Source organism: Homarus americanus, unplaced genomic scaffold (assembly GCF_018991925.1).
Source record: "Homarus americanus isolate GMGI-L3 unplaced genomic scaffold, GMGI_Hamer_2.0 scaffold14621, whole genome shotgun sequence".
Lineage (NCBI taxonomy): Eukaryota > Metazoa > Arthropoda > Malacostraca > Decapoda > Nephropidae > Homarus > Homarus americanus.
The window spans coordinates 6491-14285 of NW_024737310.1; the positions used below are offsets into that span (position 1 = coordinate 6491).

A 7795-nucleotide genomic window follows, 5' to 3' on the forward strand; every position below is an offset into this window, starting at 1 on the left:
TCTCATAATTTTAGCCGCGTCGATTTACGAGCGTCCGTTTTAACGCGATACTACAAAAACGATGTTTTGTAGGAGATGGGCCGAGGTGCATTTGGGTATATTGGGTCTTTTTAGTATTTTGTGTTAGTCTCGAGTACCAAAGTAAATTGTTCCATTGAAACCACTTTAATTGAGTCCAAATTTGGTTTAAAGCTATTAGCTCTCTAGGAATGCGCCTCGCGTCACATCGACGTCGTACCGTACGTGCGTCGGTCACCGACGCGTACGCGGGACCGGTAACAATTTTACGTAAACGCGTCGACGACGTAATATTCGACAATGCCGTCGGGTCGTCGACGTCGGCGTGCCGTTTCTTCGTTTAGTAAATAGTCGTGGCGATTTTTGTCGCGCGCGTGTCCGTCGACGGGCACGCCGAGGGCGGTCCGTCCCGACCGCTCTCTCGCGTCCGTCCGCGGATGCGGGCCCGCTCGAGATTCGGCCCGTATTGCGCAGTCGTACGGTCCGTCGTCGTTTGCGAGAAGTACTCGTTTACGTAGTCTCGCGTGCAGTATATTGCATTTTCTAGCAATAGACTAGTTACGATCGTAGATTAGTTCCATCACGTAGGGTATCGTCTCGCCGTCGGCCCGGGACACACCTCCGGCCACTCGACACTCTGCTTACCGGTACACGACACAAATTAAAAATTATCAACACGATATTTTACGAGGGCATTATGATTGATTTATAATACCCTATGCAATGGTTGTATAGATGTAGTGCAGTATAATTATTAAATGCAGGCAGCATTCACATCACAAACTTAACCCACAGAAGAAGTCGCCTCGGGCAGCGGAAGCGCGATCCGGGAGAAGGACACGAAGAACGACCGTAGATCGTCGCTCCGGAGACGGGTCGGCGAGTGCCGCTCTCCGACGCGAGACGATCGTCGAGAATAACCTACGTGTTTTTCTATTTTTATGGATGCTATTTTAAGGATAACTAAAGCTCAGTCAACGGTTATTTTAGCTTAAGGTCATATTATACGTGTATTTGTAATGTACAGTATTTCATTGAGTAAGAATGCTAAAACTTGCCCGGCGGTCGACCCCCAAAACAACTGCGGCGACCCGCTCCGGCACTCGAGAAGACGGAAGCTCCGAGTACACGACGTTAAAGATTAACGGATAGTTTGACGACTATACCACCCCTTGTTCCCTCTACCTCCAGCTAAATGTATCCCTCCCTCCACTTACCACTCTTCCTTTCCTCATCTATTATCTTTCCCTTCCACCCCTCTATCCCACCATCTGTCCCCCCTCCCTTTCTTCACGTACCATTCTTCCTTTCCTTATCTATTATCCTTCCCTTCCACCCCTCTATCCCTTCCCTCCACATACCACCTTTCTCTCCTAGCACCTGTCGTTCCTTTTTTGTGTTTTATTTAATAAGTTTTATAGTATATGATGGTCACCTTATTAATAATGTACCATTTTGTGTGATTACAATTACACTACACACACTTAGTCGAAGTGACCAGTTATTAGTGTTGATATTAATGGGATAAATATTAGATAAGTTTATTGGAGTTTGCTATAAAATATGTGACTATAATTATAAATTGTGAGTGTGAAGAAGGGTTTATAAGTTGTATATATGTCAATTAGAGGAACAAATAATTTGCTAACCACACCCTAGTCCTTCAATGGAAAACGCATCGAAATGCGCAGCGGCGAATGCATTCGGCGGGAGAATAATGCGGCGACACGCGTAGAATACTCGTACGCCACTCTCGGGCACGTACGTTTCCATTTACTAAAGTTAGGTGGGTTTGTTTGGGTGGCGTGGGACCCAGAGGGCATCGGCAGGCGGTCGCGTCCGGCGGTTGCCGTGCGAGAAATTGGGAGGACGGGCTTTCACGTTGCAGAAACTAAGGAACGGCATCTTCCGGCGGAACCACAGCCCGCGATTAAAGGAACGCTCGGGTTTGACGCCCACGGACCGAGCGCGCGGCTCCTCCGCCGTAACAAGAGTAGTCGATTGAAGTCCCCTCTTTTGCCTGGGTGGATGTGTCTGTGCTAACCGTTTTAGGCAAGTGAATGTTTGGTACAGCAGATTTGGGGATTCATTGTAGGGTAGACTTGCCATACAGTGCAGTGTTTTAATTGGTATTATATTGCGGCGATCGGCGAGCACGGAGACCGAAGCCTCACTCGACCGTGTCTCGGGAGGCGTGGGGTTTGGTCCGAGGCCACTCGCAGTCATCGTCGAGGGTATAGTCCGGAACGCCGTTCGACGTGACGTCTCGTCGAAATTCCGGAGCGGTCTTCTCGTCGCGGGGCGCGCCGGAGGTCGACGCTACGACGTTCCCGGAGGGGTCGTCGTCGTCGTCGTCGGGTATTTGACGTGCATCCGGAGTAGAACGAGGGCACGCGTCGAACCGTCGAAAGTGCGCAAGAAATGAGATCGCGTAAATAACGGCAGATTAATTTCGTCGACACTCGTACGTATAAGAGTGCAAAGTAAATAAATAATACGTATTTTTTTTATGGGAATTAGCCCACCCGGGCACGGGTCACCGACCCACATCGGGGCGAAAATGTAATAATAATAATAATTGTTGAAGTTACAGTGTTCATTTTTGGTGGATATCAACGAAATATGATGCGAGAGGCTCAGACGACGACACAAACGACGACGCTCTCTCCGGTATATTTTCGGGACCGTCCGTAAAAACGAAACCAAAACACGCGTGCGCATTCAAAGTGGCGCATTATTGCACAAGTAAAATAAAACATATTGCCATAAATATGGGGTAACCTAGTTTATATGTAACAATAATACTGAAGAACCTTAAAGAAATACAAAATGGAAAAAAAAATCAAAAGTGAGGAACAATAGATTTATGTTGTGTTGTAAGAGAAACAATCGAGACCCCGCAATCGCGTGTTAACGAGGCAGAGAGTCAGACGAGCGACCCGGGACTCGGTCACAATTTTAGGGATGCCACGTAGCAGGAAGATCTACCACGGACGACACATTACGCTTCCAATATTGTCTGCGGAGGTGGTATCTCCCCGTTTGGTGGCTGCCTAAGTATGTAAGATTTTCCAATGGAAAGTGTATGTTTGGCAAATGTATCCAGGTCTTTAGAGAATGTACTCAGATATTTGGGTTAGGTGTCAAGGGTTCATGTATAATTTGCATGCCTAATTGACTATGTATATTTTTTAACCTTAATTTTTCATTTGCAGTCACCCGACGGGAGTCAGAAACGTCATTTTTGTGCGGACCGGCGACTCGACGGACCCCGGCCGAGGACGCCGCTCGAACCGCGGGTGAGAATGTCGGACGACGCCGTATTGTAATGTTTATATCGCAGTGTACGGTATTTACTTAATGGTTCTCTGAAGAATAGGAATGCGTATGTGGCGTGCCTCGGCGTCTCCGTAGGAATTGCGTAGAGTAAGTGGAAGGTTTTTAAGGGAGACGAGAATTTATTAAGCGGCGCGTCGTCGACGAAATATCGAAGGAAGTTTTGACCGGTTACCGAGAGGAAATAAGACGGGAATTTACGAGTAAAAGAGTAGTAGAACGTAAAGATAACGAGGGAGAAATGAAAATGCGACCGACGACGAGACTCGGGTGCCATCGAAAATGCGTAGAGGGACGGACATTACAAGTGTTATAATGAGAGTACTTAATTTAGCATAGAGATATAGAATTGAAGGTGTCATATCTGGTCTAAAAGTGTTGGATACAATATGAAAAGTATTATTAAAAAATGGGAGTTTAAGCCAAGGGTTAGGGTGCTGCTGGCACTTCCCCCTCCCTTCCTATTGGGATAAATCGAGAAACAAGATGAATTCTCCCCACCCCCTCCTCCACAAAGGGGAGACCAGATGGACGTCACCTGGGTGTAAGGGTTAAGAATGTAGTAGCTTGTAATGGAGGATGAGGTATATGTATTTATGTCCTATGTTTTATACTGTATTGCAAGTAGGCGTTATTGTATGCACATTGCGGGTCATAATAGGAACGCGGCACGCCGGAGGCGGGTACACGGGACGATCCCTCGGAACAGAAGCCGAAAGTTCGTGGCGTGGGTATATCCACTTCCCTTAAAAGTGTAATTAGGGATCCTCCTCAGACACATTGCACCATTTGAACGCAGACGTAAGATTATCCTCATCGCCGTACACGTCCCGAGGAGACGAGGCGTATCGAGTTTACGCGGATGCATACGAGACGTTTCCTTTCGAGTACGGGTAGTTCTGCTATAATGCGATAGTTGTGTTCTTGTAAAACATCGTGTTATAGAAATTCGTGTAATAGAAATGACAGGGCTTATGGAGAAAATAGGGTTAGGTGCAGATTACTCCAAATCGACAAAAATTTCGTAGTACAGTCTAAATAAATGTTACATTGATATCTAATATTGAAATCATACAGTAAATGTTACACTTGACCTTGAAAAAATCTGAATATAACTTGATGGGGGAGAAGATTGATGTTGAGGAGTCATGAAACATCAAGCTTTTCTTCGAGTGTTATAGCCTTTCTTTTATGATCACCAGAGTGCTTCCCAGAGATATTCTTCTTTTCCATAGTCACAAAATTGGAGAAACAGTAATCACCGAGGACACTTAAAAATTTCACACGTGTTTCAAACAAAGTGTGGAGTAAACAGAGCGCGCGGGTCTAAAACGCTATGTATTTTGTTTTTCTCTTATTTAAAATTTACATATACTGTAGAGGTATACTGTATACATAAATATTACATAAATTATTTGTGCAATTCTTCACAAACAAAACACATAAATCAATTGAACTTGCGATGTCGAACGTGAACTGTAAACACTGCATAACCCTGCGCCAAGCCACAATGTAAAGTACACTTTAAACGCTACTTATTTTGTTTTTCTCTTTTATTTAAATTTTTACAATTTACATATTCATCTTATGCTACAGCGCCCACAAAACACGAGAAACGTTCGAGTCCCCCAGTAGAGATGTCCGTTCTCTATCCACTCGAGGATGTGTCGGTCGTCCGTTTTCTTTTTGTGTACTCGCTCGGGGACTCGAGTATTTCTGTTTATAACACAGGATGATAAGGGAATTTGAATTTATTTGTTGATTTATTTATTTATAATATGCTGTAATATATTAAATATGCTGCAAGTATTTTCTTTAATTTATATACTTTTTTCTGGAAAAAGGGAGGCTACCATTATACCCGGTAATGTACATTTATGGCGATCGTTAAGGACCAAACTCCGAATCCGTGACGTGACTTCCGTTCATCATTTATGTCCTAAATTTACCAATGTGGGTAGTTTCAAGAATTAACGCAGTCATTTACCGACTATTCTTTGCCCAAAAATAAATTTCAAATGAATTATTTATAGGAGATAAGTATTATGATCAGTAAATATACCGATATGCATTACCGACCACAAGGACGGCTAAAAATAGGCACAGACGGTCACAGTCGAGGTCACTTTCCCTTTGTTGTCACTGTAGGACCTTGTGAGTGGTTTACTGTATACATAAATATTACATAAATTATTTCTGCAATTCTTCACAAACAAAACACATAAATCAATTGAATATGCGATGTCGAACGTGAACCGTAAACACTGTGTGATGTAAAGAGAGCGCCGGTGTAAAACGCTATGTAATTTGATTGTCTCTTTTATTTAAAATTTTACAATTGACTTATACTATATAGGTATACTGTATACATAAATATTACATACATTATTTCTGCAATTGTTCACAAACAAAACACACGACTCAATTGAACACGCGATGTCGAACGTGAACCGAAGCCATAACAATCGTTCGAGTGGAATGGCGTCGGAGCAAACGAGTTCGCGTTTTACAAATATCGTTCCTCAATCCATAAATTGCGTCGTCAAAACACGCGTTATAGCAGAACTCGCCGTATAGTTTTTGGTTCACCGCCAACACGTTTATCCTCGTACCGGATCTCCGTCGTCGCGGAAGTTACGTTCGCGAGACGTTCACAGACGTAAATGGTACGATCTCGAGAGCACGACGTACATTCGGTCCGGATCGAGTGGACTTTCCCAATCGTCTTATAGATTTCTCGAGTTCTTGGGAATGGTACGAATATGTACAATTAATATTATGTTATGTATAGGTATATTGTATGTTTTTTGATAATCGTTAAGTATGGGAGGTGGCGACGAGCACACCGTACCGACGGGTGGAGGAGCGGCGAGTTTGATTTTGTATTAGGCGACGGGGTCGCGGGTATTTACGGAGATACGGCAGAGCGCGACGTCGGCGCCCGCGTACGGCACGAGCGGGAGGAGTAATTGTGGGGTAGTCGAGTATGCCTGTGTGTTTTAGTTGGCAATAGTGTGTAGATATGTTTGTGTATAGGTATACTGTAGAAAGAATGAACTTAGATGAAGTTTGTTTGGGAATTAGTAGAATTTGTAATAGTAGATAATTGTCGATATATTTTGACAGTAATTTGTCCGTTTCAGTTGCGGAGGAGCGCGCCGATACGAGTCGGAGACGGCTCGTACAGTCGGCGCACGAGAGCGGGCCGGACGAAGACATTCGGGAACCGAGGACGAAGACGCTCGTCGACTGCGGACGAAGACACCGGTCGACGCGCGAGGAAGATGCTCCGGAACACGGGAAGAACGCCACACTCCCGAGTGCGGGAAGACACTCGTCAACGCAGAAGGAGACACGCATCAATGTCGGGCCGGCGTGATTGTTTTAAAGACGATTTAACGTGTAAAATGAATGTACGTGTTGTTTGTAACGATTGTTATAATGTTTGTAGTATTGTTTTTAGAGACCGACTCTGCGAAGACGGAGGAAGTCGATACATGTCGAGAATGAATTTATTGAAGATGTTGCCTGTGATCACTAGGTGTTTGCACTAATTTGGGGAGATGATTACGATCGTAGAACGTCACGGAATGCGGCGCGCACGTCATTTGTGGCGGGACGCATTCGTAAATAACGGCAGCATAAATACGAGAGAACGCGGCGGCGGCGGCGGGGAAGTGCGCCTTTTGAAAGTAAAAGAACGGGGGAGATCGGACCGACATAGATGGTGTTGTTGTGGTAACCGATAAGAATGGAGAAATGATGACTATTTGGTGGGTTTTTTAGGACAGAGAGAGTAGTTATATATTAGTGAAGATATAAAGTAAAAGGTGATAAGGATGGTGGTGGGGGGGACAACGAATGATATATTTTGTAGGGTATTAAAGGAATTGACTCGTCAGTGCCGAGTCGGCGTAATTGTGAGAAACGGATGCGACGGGGATTTTAAAGAAGTTGCGGGGAAATTGGCGGAAGCGACGATCGCAATAACCTTTCGACGTGGGACGGACGACGACGAATTTAGTAAATGGCGGTTTAGGAAAGGGTCGTACGTAAAGCGGCGGGTGCGGGCGCGTGCGGATACGGACGACGGTCGATCGGGGTCCGTTTACGGGACGGGAAAGAGGACCGACGGAGAACGGACGGGAATTCGGACGGAGACGAGGCGGCGCACAAACGAAAGTATACCCGCGAGATGCGGAAAGAATGATTTGGAAGTAGATTTAACTAAGAGTCGCGTGTTTGAAATGGCGGGAAGGTTCGACAGGTGTATTAGTTTTACGTAATTGTGGCAGTGCGTTTGAGAGCGGGCAGTCGTGGAGTGCGCGTGGGTACCTATTTTGAGACCGCGACATCTACCGGTAAGGAAATACGTAATGCAGCAGTAATATATTTTTGGCCTGAATTTATACTCGTTCACCCGTACTCCGTGTTGCTCGAC

The 7795-nt window shown here is 45.1% G+C and overlaps 1 long non-coding RNA gene across 1 annotated transcript; it reads left to right on the top strand.

The window, feature by feature from the left end:
- The first annotated feature begins 447 nt into the window (after positions 1–447).
- Positions 448–7424, top strand: LOC121873409. Its single transcript, XR_006090228.1, has 2 exons — positions 448–3317; positions 6498–7424. It is a non-coding gene; the product is annotated as an uncharacterized LOC121873409 (long non-coding RNA).
- The last annotated feature ends 371 nt before the right edge of the window (positions 7425–7795 follow it).